This window comes from Quercus robur, chromosome 5 (genome assembly GCF_932294415.1).
Source record: "Quercus robur chromosome 5, dhQueRobu3.1, whole genome shotgun sequence".
NCBI lineage: Eukaryota > Viridiplantae > Streptophyta > Magnoliopsida > Fagales > Fagaceae > Quercus > Quercus robur.
The window spans coordinates 19170319-19186945 of record NC_065538.1 but is presented as its reverse complement, the minus strand read 5'-3'; the positions used below and the strand labels follow the sequence as shown (position 1 = coordinate 19186945).

The 16627-nt window shown below is 42.0% G+C and overlaps 1 pseudogene; it reads right to left on the bottom strand.

Moving 5' to 3' along the window:
* Positions 1 to 362: 362 nt before the first annotated feature.
* LOC126727940 (ankyrin repeat-containing protein ITN1-like) lies at positions 363 to 5451 on the bottom strand (annotated as a pseudogene).
* Positions 5452 to 16627: the final 11176 nt, after the last annotated feature.

Sequence of the window (16627 nt, the reverse complement as noted above, 5' to 3'; positions counted from 1 at the left end):
TGTTTGTATTTTAATTTTTAAACATTCTTTTATATTCATTATTACTTTTAATTTGATATATATTTAACATTATATAAAAAATACAGTAAATGTTTTATAATATTTAGAAAATATAGAGCAAAATATGTCCAATTTTTTTAAAATTATTGAGTTGTGTTGTAGCCGTACCTGTGTCTATCAACGTACTTGGGAAACAGAGTTTCACACTTTCAGTTGTCTATCATAATAAAAGAACAATCACCAAATATATGCCCTATCACTTTTTCTATTTGTGTGCAATAATTTTCATTCTTTGGTAAACCAAATGAATTCCTTGGAAAACAAGAAGTACGCTATTTTCGCGGAATCAGAACCGTGAAAGTTCAGTATGCATGATATCCCACGTCTTTAGAACTATGAAAGTCAGAGTTGATGGAAATGGATTTGGTTTCTGAACGGGTTTCTTCTCTAGCGTTAGAGTTTATGGAGTGAGAACGGATGTCGATTTTGAACTCAGGCTTAGCGGATTGTGACTGGGTTTTGCCTTCAATGGGCGCAACGGTACTCCCATGCCTTTTACCGTTGTCTTTCCTCCACTTCAACTTCCTAGACCAGTGTGTAGCCAACATAAATCCTTGATAGAAGAATAGAGTTCCCATGATCCCAGCACAGATAGCAACTATCCATTCTTTCCCATGACCATGTGGTAAAATTATCCACATGGCTGCAACATAAGATGTAGCCATGAACGAGACAGCCAACCACATGACTTTGTGAGTAACAACCTGTAGCCTCATTAGTAGTTTACTTTGAAACGGTATGATACTGACTGCAATTATAACAATGCATAAAGATGTGAACAATGCCAAGTTTTTGCTTATTGTAAACACCATGAAAGCTGTTCTTCCAGTTCTAGCCACTGTTGAATTTCCAATCGACCCTTGCTGGCAGACACCACCAGGAGAATTTCCAATCGACCCTTGCTGGGAAACATCACCGCCAGGAGAATTTCCAATTAACTCTTGCTGGAAAACACCACTACCAGGAGGGTTTAACCCAGCAGCAAAAGTAACCGTGGCAATCAGAATCGCTACTAGTGTAATTGTGTTCCTGGCATTTTGTTGGGCCTCCCTGTATAGCTCATGTTGCCTACTTTGATGGTCAGTCAGCCTTCGTCTTCTGCTGAGGACCTTACGTCGCTGCAAAATGATCAAGTGGCTATTTGTCTTCTTTTGTGAAGGATCTGGCTTAGTTAACTCTGTGTTGTCATCCTGAATTTTTTCTATCTCCTCAACTTGATGATGGAGTGCATTTACTTCAGAATTTCCTTGGTTGGGTGGATCACCAAAGTCCTTTGTTATGGGCAACCTGGACACATTATCTAAGCCAACTATGCCCGGATTAGTTCCTTCAACTTCTTTTGAACGTAAAATTCTCATGTCTATACCACCCGCACTCTCCAGCATAGCTTTAACATGAGGAAATTTATCAGTATTACCAGCCTGGTCTAGGATGCCAAGAGCCGTGAGTCCCTCACGATTCTGAGAGTTGATATCCACTGTTGTTTTATTGATCAAAAACTCCACAATCTGGAACAAACTCGAAAGAAAAAAAAAAAAAAAAAACAGTCCAATTAGAACAACACACAAACTATAGACATAATAATATGAGTTCGATCTTGTTATATATATATATATATATATATACGTGTGTGTGTGTGTTTTTGGCGATTGGAATTGCTTCTTGTTTATTCCTTGATTTTCAACAATTAAAGTGATCATATTTGGATACCATGAGCCATGGACAATGGTAAGCTAACTTCTACTATTGGTGGCGGATCACATGGGGTTATTTCCTGGGGACAGAATGTTTTTTTCCTATTGAATCAGGTTAATAAATGTCAGTGTTAATGTGTATAATGTTGTGGACTTTAGACCCAACTAGATTACTTGTATAGCACACATTCTTATACTACACTCTTACTTATACTGCACACATATGCCTCATATATATAAAGCCACTCGTGTATATTCTTTAACTAAGAAATACAATACAATCATTCAAAATTTCTAACATGGTATCAAAGCCATTACTCTAATTTTCTTGTGTCTTGCAGTCATGTCTTTGTTGGTATTTTTCGCTACCTCGACTTCTTCGGTCAGTAAACCTTTTCCGTGCCCTCTCCTGACCTCCACCGCCGTCAGAGGTACCAAGGTTGAATCTTCACCGTCAGAAGCTCAATCACCACCACCAAGATCACTGCCTCTGTTGGATCTTCCACATCAGACATCCGATTAAGACAAAAGAAATATCACCGTATAGATTTTCAACCGATCTACCCAAAGACGCTGAAATCATCATCATCTGACATTCCACGCGCCGCCACGCGTCGGTCAAAGATTCGGCAGCTTTTCCACGCGCCTTCAGTATTGCTCCGATCATCTCACCGCCGCCGTCATCGGAATCATCTTCCTCCGATCTACATCACCGAAGAGAAATTGGCCTCATCAGACGCTCCACGTGCCCTCACGCACCTCACCGAAACTTCGGTGAGGATTGAACCACGCGCTCACGCACCGCGGGGTCACCTGCTGACGTCATCACTGCCACGTCAGCATCTATGTCAGCCCTAGCTGACGTCATCAGATTACGTCATCTTGCTGACGTCATCATTAGGAGTTGACTGTTGACTTTTGACTTTTTCTTCAGAGTTGACTTTTTTACAGTCCAGGTGCTCCTTACCCAGTTTTTCGCGTAGATTTCATTTTTGCAGTCCATTTTTGCATATTTTGCTTCAAAATGAAGAATAAGGACAAGTCTTCTTCCTTTTGCAACAATCATCGCCGACAATCCAACAAACGTTTTTGCAATTTTTGCAAACGTTTTGGCCATAATATTGAGACTTGCTATCAACGCAACAAATTAGATGTTTCCATTTCTGCTGCTACAGTTGCTAACACTGAGAGTGTCCAACCTATGACTCCCGTCTCTGCAAAGTCTTAGTCTTCTGGGTCCACTTTCACCATTTCCAGAGATGACCTTATAAATATCATCGCCAATGTCATTCGTATGGTTGGTAATGCATCTTAGATAATGCATCAAGTTCCTTTTTCATTGCAATCTGCGCTCCTTTGGCTACAAGTCTTAATCTTGTAGATCACTTACAACCAACCCCAGATTTCTCGGGGGGGAGTGTCACCAAATCTGAGCTCCTTTGGCTACGATGGCTTCTCAAAGACTTAGGTGTGTCTACATCCTCTGCTACTCCTCTTTATTGTGACAACCAAAGTACCATTCATATTGCTCACAATGATGTCTTCCATGAACGGACTAAACACATCAAGATCGATTGTCATTTTATCCGTTATCATCTTGTCCATGGTACTCTCAAGCTGATCTCAGTCTCCTCTAAAGATCAACTTGCAAATATCTTCACCAAGTCACATCCTAAGGGACGCCTTCATACTTTGGTTGACAACCTCAAGTTGGTCTCAAATCCACCTTGAGTTTGAGGGGAGCTATTAACATGTATAATGTTGTGGGCTTTAGGCCCAACTAGATTACTTGTATAACATACATTTTTTGTACTACACTCTTACTTGTACTGCACACATATGTCTTATATATATAAAAGCACTCGTGTATATTCTTTAACTAAGAAATACAATACAATCATTCAGTATTTCTAACAGTCAGAACCTAGGTTTGCTTTGGACCATCTATATTGGAATGTTGCATGTTCATTTAAATTTTGTAACCATTGATTCTTAAAATAAATAAATAAATAAATATCGTAACCATAACCAATTCAAATATGAGTATATGACTATTCATTACCTGATCGCATCCTCTAGAGACGGCAAGATGCAAGAGAGTGTTACCACATTGATCTGGACGGTGGAAGAGATCAGTGTTGTGGAAGGCACCCACCAACCATATGAAAGACTCGTAGTGCTTATATTTCACAGTTAAATGAAATACTGTCTCTCCCTCTCTTGTGAGATGATGAAAGGATATAGGAGCCATCTGCTCAAATTCTTCAAAAAGTGTAGTTTTTGCATTCATAGCTGCCAAGTGTAGTGGCATGTAACCTGTGCTACTGAACTGCAGAGCGAGTCTGTGCTAAGCGTTAGGAGAATTCTTGTTATTTCCAGATGCCCACTTATACAAGCATGGTGCAATGGAGAATATCCATTCTTGTCAATCTTCCAAGCAAGGTCTGGGAACACATTTAATAACTCTCTAACAACATCTGCACAACCAAGTACAGATTAATTTCTAGTATAAATGGAAGGATTTTACATACTGTTTTTATAAACTGAAAACGTGATTTTAAATCATTTTTCCAGGTGTGTTACACATTGCATAAGAGTTTTTACCCTAAATGGAAATAAGTGATGATACGAGCTCCAAAGATTTAGGACTTTCACTTAGAAGAAAGGAACTTTAAATTCTCATCTATATCATCCGTCTATGTATGATGTAAAAACTAAAAAGAGGAGACCTTGGACCTTTCTTTTTGAGAATTGCTCGCGTCTAGGGGTATTCACCATACCGCACAAACCGCAAAAATCACACCTAAACCACCCGCAAAATGGCATAAATGCACCGCATTGCAAGTAACAATGCACTGCATGGTGTAATGCGGTTTAAGGTTTTATAATAAGAAAACTATTAATATATTTATTTATTTTTAATATTAAATATATTATTAATAGTTTAATAATCATAGTTTTCAAAAAAAAAAAAGTTTGATAACCCTAGTAAGTGTTGACTAGGAAAGTCAACCTAAAATAAAATAAAATAAAAAACTAGCTCAATAGTTTAAAACTTGGCCAAAAAAAAAAGAAAAAAGTTAGTTTTGGATTGGGTAGAAAAAGTCCAAAATTTGAAAAATATATCAACTCTAAACTATTCAAACCGCATCTTATGCATATATAGCACTGCATATGTGACTGCAAAAATGAGGTATTGCACCGCACTGTACATGTAAATACAAAAATAAGATGCAATATAATTATGATTTTAGTTAAATTACACCGTAAAAATACGGTGTTAAAAATGACCCAAAACCGCATTGCACCGTGAACACACCTTCTCGTGTCATATATACATACAGATTTTAATAATTAAGAGAATTTTCTCCATGCATTATGATTAAGGAGTGGATTCGTAAAGATTAGCCAAGATGAGTTTTCTACCGACCTATGTGTCCTCTGGATGCAGCCACATGAAGACAAGTTTGATCAAATCCTTCATCTTCTAACCCTGTCAACCAGAACTGATTTGAAAGGAGCCTCACCATGTCAACATGCCCATGACTGCAAGCTATAAAAAATGCACTCTGGTTATCAGCATTAAGCTTACAAGCAGCCCAGGGATTGTTCTCTAATAGCAGCTTGAGGACCTATGCCCTCGTCTACAGGCTTCATGCAATGGAGTCTCCAGCTTATTATTCTCAGCAGAAACCATGGGGAGTGTTAGAAATACTGGAAGATTGTATTGTATTTCATAATGAGAGAATATACATCAGAGCCTTATATAGGAGGCGTAAGTGTGCGGTACAAGTAAAGTGTAGTACAAGTACAAGTGTGCTATACAAGAAAGGTAATTGGGCCTAAAGCCCATAATATAATATAATATACATTAACAGCCCCCCTCAAACTCAAGGTGGATGTGAGACCAACTTGAGGTTGTCAACTAAATCACGAGTGCGTCTCTTAGGAAGTGACTTGGTGAAGATATCTGCAAATTGATCTTTGGAGGAGACGGAAAAGAGCTTAAGAGCACCATGGACAAGATGATAACGGATAAAATGACAATCAATCTCGATGTGTTTAGTCCGTTCATGAAAGACATCATTGTGAGCAATATGAATGGCACTCTGGTTGTCACAATAAAGGGGAGTAGCAGAGGAGGTGGACACACCCAAATCCTTAAGAAGCCATCGTAGCCAAAGGAGCTCAGATGTGGTATCAGCAAGGGCACGATATTATGCTTCAGTACTAGAGCGGGCCACAAAAGTTTGTTTCTTACTTCGCCAAGAAATCAAAGAAGAACCAAGGAGAAAGCAATAACCTGTAGTGGACCTGCGATCAGTGGGATCCCCTGCCCAATCAGCATCAGAAAATGCACGAAGTACAAGAGGAGACTGAGCTGAGTAGAAAAGGCCATGGAAGAGAGTGCCCTTCAGATATCGAAGAATGCGCAGAACAGCAGCATAGTGAGTAGATCGTGGAGTAGACAGATACTGGCTCACCCGATGAACAGCATAGGAGATGTCTGGACGAGTAACTGTGAGATAAACTAGGCTGCCAACCAATCGTCTGTAAAGAGAAGGATTAGACAATGGTTTCCCCCCCGAGGGTGTCAAATGCGCATTAAGTTCAACCGGAGTGTCAACAGTCTTGCTGTCAGTGAGTCCAGCTCGAGATAAAAGGTCAGAAGCATACTTGGCTTGAGTAATATAAAGACCATCTGTGGAATGAGTAATTTCAAGACCCAAGAAATAACTGAGATGTCCAAGATCTTTCATCTCAAATTGCTGACTGAGAAAATCCTTGAGTTCTTGAATGCCACTGAGGTCATCACCAGTTATGATCATATCATCCACATATAGAAGAAGCAAAATGGTGCCTTTATCAGTACGACGAAGAAATAAGGCAGAATCATACGGACTGGCAGTGTAACCCAAGCGAAAGATAGTGGAGCTGAACTTGGCAAACCAAGCTCGTGGAGCTTGTTTAAGACCATAAAGTGCACGTCGAAGATGACAAACCTTGTTTGAGTCAACAGAGAGACCAGGAGGAGGTTGCATATAGACTGCTTCACTCAAATCCCCATTAAGGAAAGCATTTTTAACATCCATCTGAAAAAGATCCCATTTACTAGCAGCAGCAACAGCTAAGAGGGCACGAACAGATGAGATACGAGCAACTGGAGCAAAAGTCTCTTCATAATCAATCCCATACTCCTGTGTAAAACCTTTTGCAACAAGACGAGCCTTGTAGCGCTCAATGGACCCATCAGAGCGAGTCTTGATCTTATAGATCCACTTACAACCAACCACAGACTGTCCAGGAGGGAGAGTGACCAGATCCCAGGTATGGTTTTTGGTTAATGCATCAAGTTCCTCTTTCATTGCAATCTGCCATAAAGGGTCAGTGGAGGCCTCACGATAGGTTTGAGGCTCGTGAAGTGTAGCAAGGGCAGTGTAACAATGATAGTCAAGTAAATGTGTAGGAATGGATCTTACCCAGGTTGAGTGGCGATGTGGAATGTCTTGTGGAGGATCTTCAGGCGGAGCAGGAGCAGGGGACCCAGGCTCAAGGTGGGGTAGCTCGTCATCAACCTGTTCATCTTCAACCTGTCTAGGAGAAGCATCAAAAATATCTGGAGAGAAGTCCAAAGAAGGATCAAAAGTATTTGTAGAAGGAACAAGAGACTCGTCTGGAAAGATTTCTAAAACAGAGGAGTTAGTCAAGGAAGAACGAAAGTGAGAGAGCTCAACAAACAATCGGTGTTCCCAAAAGACAACATTACGAGAAACACGAAGACGATGAGAGACAGGATCATAACACCTATACCCCTTTTGAGTTTCGCCATAACCAAGGAAACAACAAAGTCTAGATCGAGGCTCAAGTTTGTTGTGCTCATGAGGCTGAAGAAGAACGAAACAAGCAGATCCAAAGGATCGAAGGTGATGATAATCAGGAGGTGACCCAAAGAGACGCTCATATGGAGTCTGATTATGGATGACAGCACTTGGAATGCGATTAATCGCATGAACAGCATTAAAAGCAGCTTCACCCCAAAATGGGGCAGGAACTTTGGCAGAAAGAAGAAGAGCACGAACAGTGTCAAGAATATGACGAAGTTTTCTTTCGGCTCGACCATTTTGCTGAGAGGTACCTGGACAAGTTAGATGATGCACAGTGCCATAGGAATGTAACAGAGCTTGAAAAGCATATTGAGTATATTCAAGAGCATTATCAAAACGAAAAGTTTTGATACGTTTGGAGAATTGGGTTTCAACCATTTTGGCAAAGTTGCTGTATATTGGTAAAATTTCAGAACGAGATTTTATAGGAAATATCCAACTATAACGAGAATAATCATCAATAAAGACAACAAAATATCGAGATCCACCAATACTAGCAACAGAAGAAGGTCCCCAAACATCAGAATGAATTAACTCAAAAATACTATTAGAAATGGATTCACTGTTATTAAAAGGCAAAGCTGGTTGTTTTCCTAACTGACATGAAGTACAATCAAAATTGTCTTTGGACACAGAACCCAACAGACCCCTAGAAGCTAATTGTTGTACCCGAGAAGATGATGCATGACCAAGACGAGAATGCCAAAGTGCAAGAGATGGTAAGGAAGAAACTGCAGCAGCTACAGCAGTAACAGAAACAGGAGCAACAGGTGGAAGATAAAGATTGTCCACGGGAAACATACGCCCAACTCTAGAGCCGGTCCCAAGCTCTTGTCCCGTCCTCGGATCCTGCACAATACACCCAGAATAGTCAAAAATAAGGCGATAACCTAATTCAGCTAATTGTCCCACAGAGCACAAATTATAGGATAGGTCAGGTACATGGAAGACTCCAGGAACAGAAAGGTTAGAGGTTGAAACAAAACCTAAACTATTTCCATGCATGGTGGAACCATCAGCTATATGAATATTTAGAGGATGTGGTGCAGGGTCAAGTTTGGAGAATAAGGATGAGTGAGGTGTCATGTGATTGCAGCAGGCAGAATCAAAAAACCAAGTTTAAGACTTACCGGGTAGAACAGATAGGGCAGTGGAAAGAGATGCATTACCAGCCATACGAACAGCCTGAGCTATGATCTCCTGTAGTTCAGTGGGGGAGAGGTTGATAGTGGATCCAGAAGACTGGGACTCAGCTGAGGTGGAAGCCATTGGCGGAGTAGGCTCAGTATTAGCAACAGCAGCAGTAGATTTGTTGCGACGGAAACAAGTCTCAATGGTGTGGCCAGAACGCTTGCAATAGTTGCAGACTTTTTTGTTGGACTGCTTACGACGATTGTGAGAGCCAGAGGAATCACTTGATTGCTGAGGTTGCTCTATGAGTGGAGTAGATGGAGTAATAGCCAAAACATTGAGCTTATTCTGGGCTTGGAGGGTTGCAAGACGAGCTTCTTCTCTAACTAACTCATTCACAGCAGTATCAAGAGAGGGAGCAGGACTGCGATTTAGAAGCTGACCTCGAATGGGCTCAAAGTCCTTGTGAAGTGACATCAGGAATTCATAGAGGTGAAATTCATCTCTGATGGAAGCATATTGCTGAGCATCCTTTGAGCATGCCCAAGTTGGATCAGAAAGGTCAATTTGGTCCCAAATGTAGCGAAGCTGATCATAATAGTCATTGATGGATTGCCCTGGTTCTTGCCTGAGTTGATGCAATTCAACCACTAACTGATATTTCATGGATCCATGAGTAGTGGAGTACCTTTTGGCCAACATATCCCATGCAGATTTTGCATCATCAAAGCTGCCCAACAGATTGGAAATAGAGGGAATGGAAGTGTTCTGAATCCATGTGAGGATCATGTGGTTATGACTATCCCATTCAATCATGCGACCAAGAAAAACAGCATCTTCTTCACTTGCTCCCTTGACAGGAATAGTCATTGCACCAGTACAATAATGCCAGAGCATGCGACCCTTAAGAAAACTACGCATAGCTTGAGACCAAGATAAGTAATTTTTATTCCCCTCCAATACAGTATTGATGGGGCGAGGAACAAAATTATCCTTTTTATCCATTTAGAGACACAATATGCAAAAACAGACAGCAGAAATGAAATCTACGTGAAAAACTGGGTAAGGAAAACCTGGACTGAAAAAGTCAACCCTGGAAAAGTCAACGGTCAACGGTCAACGGCCAGTCAAAGTCAACGGTCAACCTGAAGTCAACGGTCAAATCCAGATTCAAAAGGTGACGTCAGCGGATGACGCAAGCAGTGACGTCAGCAAGCTGTTAGGGCTGACGTCAGCGATGACGTCAGCGAGGCTGTTGAGGCGCGTGACGGTGCGTGGAGGCTCGTGGAGGCGCGTGACGGCGCGTGAAAAGAAGCTGTGGCGCGTGGTGACGCGTGTGGCGCGTGATCGGCGGAACAGCAACTTTGAACGGCGCGTGGGGGCGCATGCAGTCTCCGATGGCGACGAGGCTTCCACGAGTGTGTAGATCGGCGCTGGACGATCTCAGTGGTACCTTCAAAATCGTAATCGGAGCAATAATTGCAGCGGAGCAGTGGTCTGTGCAGTGTGAAACTCCTTAATGACGGCGGCTGCAGGTCCGGAACCCAAGGACGACGGCTGGATGACGTCGGAAGTTCAACGGCGAGAGGCTGCGGCAGCAGTGTGATGGCGGAAGCGTTGTTAAAAAGAAAGCCACACTAATGAAGACAAGACTGCTAAGAAAAGGTCAGAGCAGTGGCTCTGATACCATGTTAGAAATACTGGAAGATTGTATTGTATTTCATAATGAGAGAATATACATCAGAGCCTTATATAGGAGGCGTAAGTGTGCGGTACAAGTAAAGTGTAGTACAAGTACAAGTGTGCTATACAAGAAAGGTAATTGGGCCTAAAGCCCATAATATAATATAATATACATTAACAGGGAGCAGCTTCAAAATTATGTTCCACAACCAGTGTTTAATTACAAGAAATCTAGTGGATGAAATAACTTTTCCACTTTCTAATTGTTCAAAAAGCTGGGAAGAGAAACTGAAACTTTGTAAGATGGGATAAAGATGAGGTACTCTTGAGATGGTTAAAATTCTTATATATATTTTGCGCAATACCTAGAAAATTCTCCTTGGCAGGCCCCCATGGTACACTTTCTTTTAGCACGTGGGGACGACCCTAAAGGTTTGAATTCTGGGCATAGAACTTTTGCATATTGACAAGGTCGGATTAATTAAGTCCCAATCCTTCTAGACGGGCTTTTTGTTCCTCTACATGGCTACAACTTCAACACATATTGAAATGGTGAGTTATCCTCAAATTAACGCCGAAACCAGCAGCTGAAAAATAATGACTGGGCACTATGTTGGTGTCTTTCTCCGAAACAAACCTCCTTTCCAAACTTACCCTTTAAATCATTCATATATTTTTATATTGAGTGTAAATTTTGAAAATCTAATTGTTGGATTTACTGTTCTTATTATATCCTTTGTGCTTGTAAAATTTTAAGAAGATTAAAGATCTATATATTGTTATATTATCAAACAAATGTTAAAATTTCAAATTTTTGTAGTCTAAAATTGTATGTAAAAAATAGGTTTATTGATCGAATAGATAATATCATCTGATTTGAACAGAATTTTATATTCATATTAAGAACATAAAGAACAAAAAATTTAATAGTTAGGTTTTCAAAATTCAAAAAAAAAGAGAAACTTTATTCCTTTCTCCTTCAACACAAATACACAATGAGATGCCATGTGCCTTCTACGTGGGCAGATGCCTTGCATTCTGATTTGTTCTAATTCATGCCCCCTTAGTAGTGCATGTCATGTGTTGCTCAAGAAAATTATAGAAGAATCTGTAATAAATGACTAACGCACGCCCTTTGTGTGATGGTCATTTCACAAGTATAAGTATTTGTGGGGTGTGGAGGTAAGGGCCGAAGTTCAAGTATTCAAAAGGAAGCTTCACGCACACATACACACACATATACACTTAGATTAAGTTAGATTATAATTTTTATCTTGTAAAAAAAAAAAAAAAAAACAATAATCCACGTTATGAATTAAATTTACTAACCTCAATTTAATGCAAAAGGAGGGTGTACACATTTATTATACTCCTATAGCATTCTATATATAATTACTATGTCACTTACTTGTAGTACTTTTAATCGCTCTTTCAAATCACGTGCATAAAATATGCATAGAGTGAATCTTCAAAGGGTGGGAAAATGAATTTTGAGGCTTGTTAAGTTTGGGATATTGCAAATTTTGTTACATAGACCTTACAAAAAAACATGTCACAGATCACATAAAAGGGACTCAAACTTTCGTTTATTATATTTTTTAAGTGACACCTATGATATTATTTCGATATTAATTTATAAATTTTTTTTGTAGTAAATTTGTAATAACTCTTAACATTTTCTTATAGATAAACATTTGACCCGTTTATGATTTAATCCAAAACTCGATTAAACTGCATGTCTGCTATCCCAATGGTAATAATGAAGGGGTTAATAAAAGTGTAAGGTGAAGAGTGAAACTCAATTAGTGTTTGATGGTGTCTCCAACTACGATGTCTCCAACTCAATTAGTGTTTTAAACATCAACCCTCACTAAACTGCATGTTTCACCTTCTTCTTTTTTTGGGTAATTTCTTTGATTCTTTACACAATAAATAAATAAATATATATTGTGGGGTCCAATAGTTTATGGGTCCGGCCCACACGTAAATGGGAAGCCCACCGGTCTTAAACTGAAGGAGGCCAGGGCCCAAGCTCGAAACTAGGAGACATAAAAAGTAGCCCGAAGACATAGCCGAGGACGGTTTCGTCCTCGGCAGGTCCAAAACCTCATGGATAGAAATGGAATATGAGTAAGCTGGAAAGATCAGAAAATATCCTGGGGAAGTTGTCTTTAATACCCTTCCCTGACATGACACTGCCCCTAACAGAGCCGGGATCTTAGGCTTTATGGATCATCTCCAGCAATTTTTGGGATTAGACTGATGGGACAGATATCTGTCCAGGAGAGATCGACCCTACACGTGGACGAAGGACAACGAACGTAGGCTAGTATAAAAGAGAATGTTATGTGACCAAAAGAGGGAGGCTCCCATCTAGCTTCTGGAGAAAGACTTGATGAAAGAGAATGCCTAGATAATATACGCAGGACATCACATAAAATCCCTCCGACGGGTAACCGGGGACAGCACCATCGTTCCTCGGACATGATCCGATGAGCCAAATCCTCCTAGATACAAGATTGAAGGGCCTGAATATCCAGCCCAAAGCTCTTTCTCATATTGGTTCACCTATAGTCCGGCCCGAAATGTCACCCTGTGATCCAACGCTGGCCTTTCAAGCCCACTTTCTACAAATATTATTGTGAGGGACTTTCCGTGTGCGAGCCCAACATCGATGTTGGGCCGTTAAAGATTTTGTGTCCTTACAATTGGCGCCGTCTGTGGGAAAGGCTTGCGCGTTGGCGCAGGAGGTGTTTGAGTCAACTCTCTGGCCAGCTGAGGTTTGTGGGATTCCCTCCATCTCCGGCGACATGCAGTCGTTGCTCCGACCCGAAATTTTGCTAGGGGCTACGCCCTGCAGTGTCAGCAGTGCGGGCAGCTCTAGGGGCTTCCGGCTTCAGGCCAAATCCCCCCGCCATGGTCTAGGGGCTGATCTCCAACAAGTTTTGGACAGAACCAAGGCCTTGCATGGTCCCCGGACCCAAGCCTCTGGGGAAACCAACTACTTAAAAGGAATCATACAAGTTTTGGACAGAACCAAGGCCTTGCATGGTCCCCGGACCCAAGCCTCTGGGGAAACCAACTACTTAAAAGGAATCATACAAGTTTTGGACAGAACCAAGGCCTTGCATGGTCCCCGGACCCAAGCCTCTGGGGAAACCAACTACTTAAAAGGAATCATACAAGTTTTGGACCCAAGCCTGTGGGGAAACCAAATACCATACAAGTTTTGGACAGAACCAAGGCCTTGCATGGTCCCCGGACCCAAGCCTCTAGGGAAACCAACTACTTAAAAAGAAGCATACAAGTTTTGGACAGAACCAAGGCCTTGCATGGTCCCCGGACCCAAGCCTCTGGGGAAACCAACTACTTAAAAAGAAGCATACAAGTTTTGGACAGAACCAAGGCCTTGCATGGTCCTCGGACCCAAGCCTCTAGGGAAACCAACTACTTAAAAGGAATCATACAAGTTTTGGACAGAACCAAGGCCTTGCATGGTCCTCGGACTCAAGCCTCTGGGGAAACCAACTACTTAAAAAGAAGCATACAAGTTTTGGACAGAACCAAGGCCTTGCATGGTCCTCGGACTCAAGCCTCTGGGGAAACCAACTACTTAAAAAGAAGCATACAAGTTTTGGACAGAACCAAGGCCTTGCATGGTCCCCGGACCCAAGCCTCTGGGGAAACCAACTACTTAAAAAGAAGCATACAAGTTTTGGACAGAACCAAGGCCTTGCATGGTCCTCGGACCCAAGCCTGTGGGGAAACCAAATACCATACAAGTTTTGGACAGAACCAAGGCCTTGCATGGTCCTCGGACCCAAGCCTCTGGGGAAACCAACTACTTAAAAGGAATCATACAAGTTTTGGACAGAACCAAGGCCTTGCATGGTCCCCGGACCCAAGCCTCTGAGGAAACCAACTACTTAAAAAGAAGCATACAAGTTTTGGACAGAACCAAGGCCTTGCATGGTCCTCGGACCCAAGCCTGTGGGGAAACCAAATACCATACAAGTTTTGGACAGAACCAAGGCCTTGCATGGTCCTCGGACCCAAGCCTGTGGGGAAACCAAATACAAACAAGTTTTGGACAGAACCAAGGCCTTGCATGGTCCCCGGACCCAAGCCTCTGGGGAAACCAACTACTTGAAAGGAATCATACAAGTTTTGGACAGAACCAAGGCCATGCATGGTCCTCGGACCCAAGCCTCTGGGGAAACCAACTACTTAAAAAGAAGCATACAAGTTTTGGACAGAACCAAGGCCTTGCATGGTCCTCGGACCCAAGCCTGTGGGGAAACCAAATACCATACAAGTTTTGGACAGAACCAAGGCCTTGCATGGTCCTCGGACCCAAGCCTGTGGGGAAACCAAATACAAACAAGTTTTGGACAGAACCAAGGCCTTGCATGGTCCTCGGACTCAAGCCTCTGGGGAAACCAACTACTTAAAAAGAAGCATACAAGTTTTGGACAGAACCAAGGCCTTGCATGGTTCTCGGACCCAAGCCTCTGGGGAAACCAACTACTTAAAAAGAAGCATACAAGTTTTGGACAGAACCAAGGCATTGCATGGTGCTCGGACTCAAGCCTATGGGGAAACCAAGTACACAAAAGCGCCATCGGAGTTCCCTAACTCCCAGTCGATTGCTCGGATGGTATATTTATAAATCATCAGCCTTGGACGATATTCGCGCGCTTATCACAGAATATCCAACTGATATCCCGGTTAGTTTCTTAAGTTTGATTTATTACAAGTTATCGATATAATGCCTGATAGTGCTGACAGATGAGAGTTGATTAGATTATGCTTCAAAGTAGCTTCATCACAAATATTCTCAGAGCAACACATACATAGAGCACATTCGTTCACAAAATTGTGTTGCCCATCAGATCAACGCTTAAAACATGTAAATCAATTTCCATTTTTATTACGATGAAGAAATAGTACAGTGTACAAACGAAAAGCTGGAGTCAGCCTACGTCAAAGCTTACTACATAAGCAAGAAAAAGAAAAATACAAGAAAGCTGGAGAAAGCCGAGGAGGTATGTCGGAGGAAAGGTTGGCTACAGCTCCGAGACCTTATTCTTCCCCCGCACCCTTACCTGCCCATAACTCAGGCAGCCAAAGAGACCCAACTTGAACCTGACACCGTTGAAGAAAAGGTGCAGGGAGTTGGAGGTGGTGGGGCTTTCTCTAAACATACGCCTGCCGCAAAGCAGAGACGCTGATGGAGGAAAATCTTTCTTCTGCCACACCAAAACTCTGGCATGGACAGAACCTGCTTCGGATTTTGACTAAAAGAGGGGAAGATTCCTTTCCCCCTCGGTGGAGATGGAGTACTCTCCTGAACTTGTGCTTCCTGTGCCCATACTTTACTGTTATAAGCCTCATGAAGACACGGCGCTTCTGCGGCGAAGGAAGTTCTTTCTTCCCAACCCTCGCTTTCAACATGTTATGCCAAGAAAGGAGAACTCCGGGTATGGGAAGCGTGATGTGAGAGAAAACTAAAAGGATGGGTGTATATATAAAGCAACCCTCTCTCCCTCCTATTTATTTGAAAAGACAAGATAGTGGCAGTCAACTCACGCGGCGTCCCAAGGAGCACTACAGACAAAGTGGTCTTGGCTCAACTTCCAACGTCAACTGCAGCCAAGAGACTCAAGGAGCCTCGTAAAGGCGCGCCTCGATCTTTGGGGCGTCAGAGAAGTACTGCATGGCCAGAGGTTGCAGAAATATCTCTTAATCCGCGGGTTCATTGAATTCGCGACTCAGGCCCGCTTTGCGTGAAGGCCCAGGGACACCCTGTTTGGCACCTCGGGAAATGCTCAATGAAAGGGAAAATCTGAACTCAAAGTCTCGGACAGAACCTAAGGCTTGCATGGTCCTCGGACTCAAGCTAAAAGGGAAAACCAAGTACTAATGCAGACATTGGTCTTGGACAGAACCTAAGGCTTGCATGATCCTCGGACTCAAGCTAAAAGGGAAAACCAAGTACCGATGCAGACATTGGTCTTGGACAGAACCTAAGGCTTGCATGGTCCTCGGACTCAAGCTAAAAGGGAAAACCAAGTACTGATGCAGACATTGGTCTCGGACAGAACCTAAGGCTTGCATGGTCCTCGGACTCAAGCTAAAAGGGAAAACCAAGTACCGATAAAGACACAAGTCTCA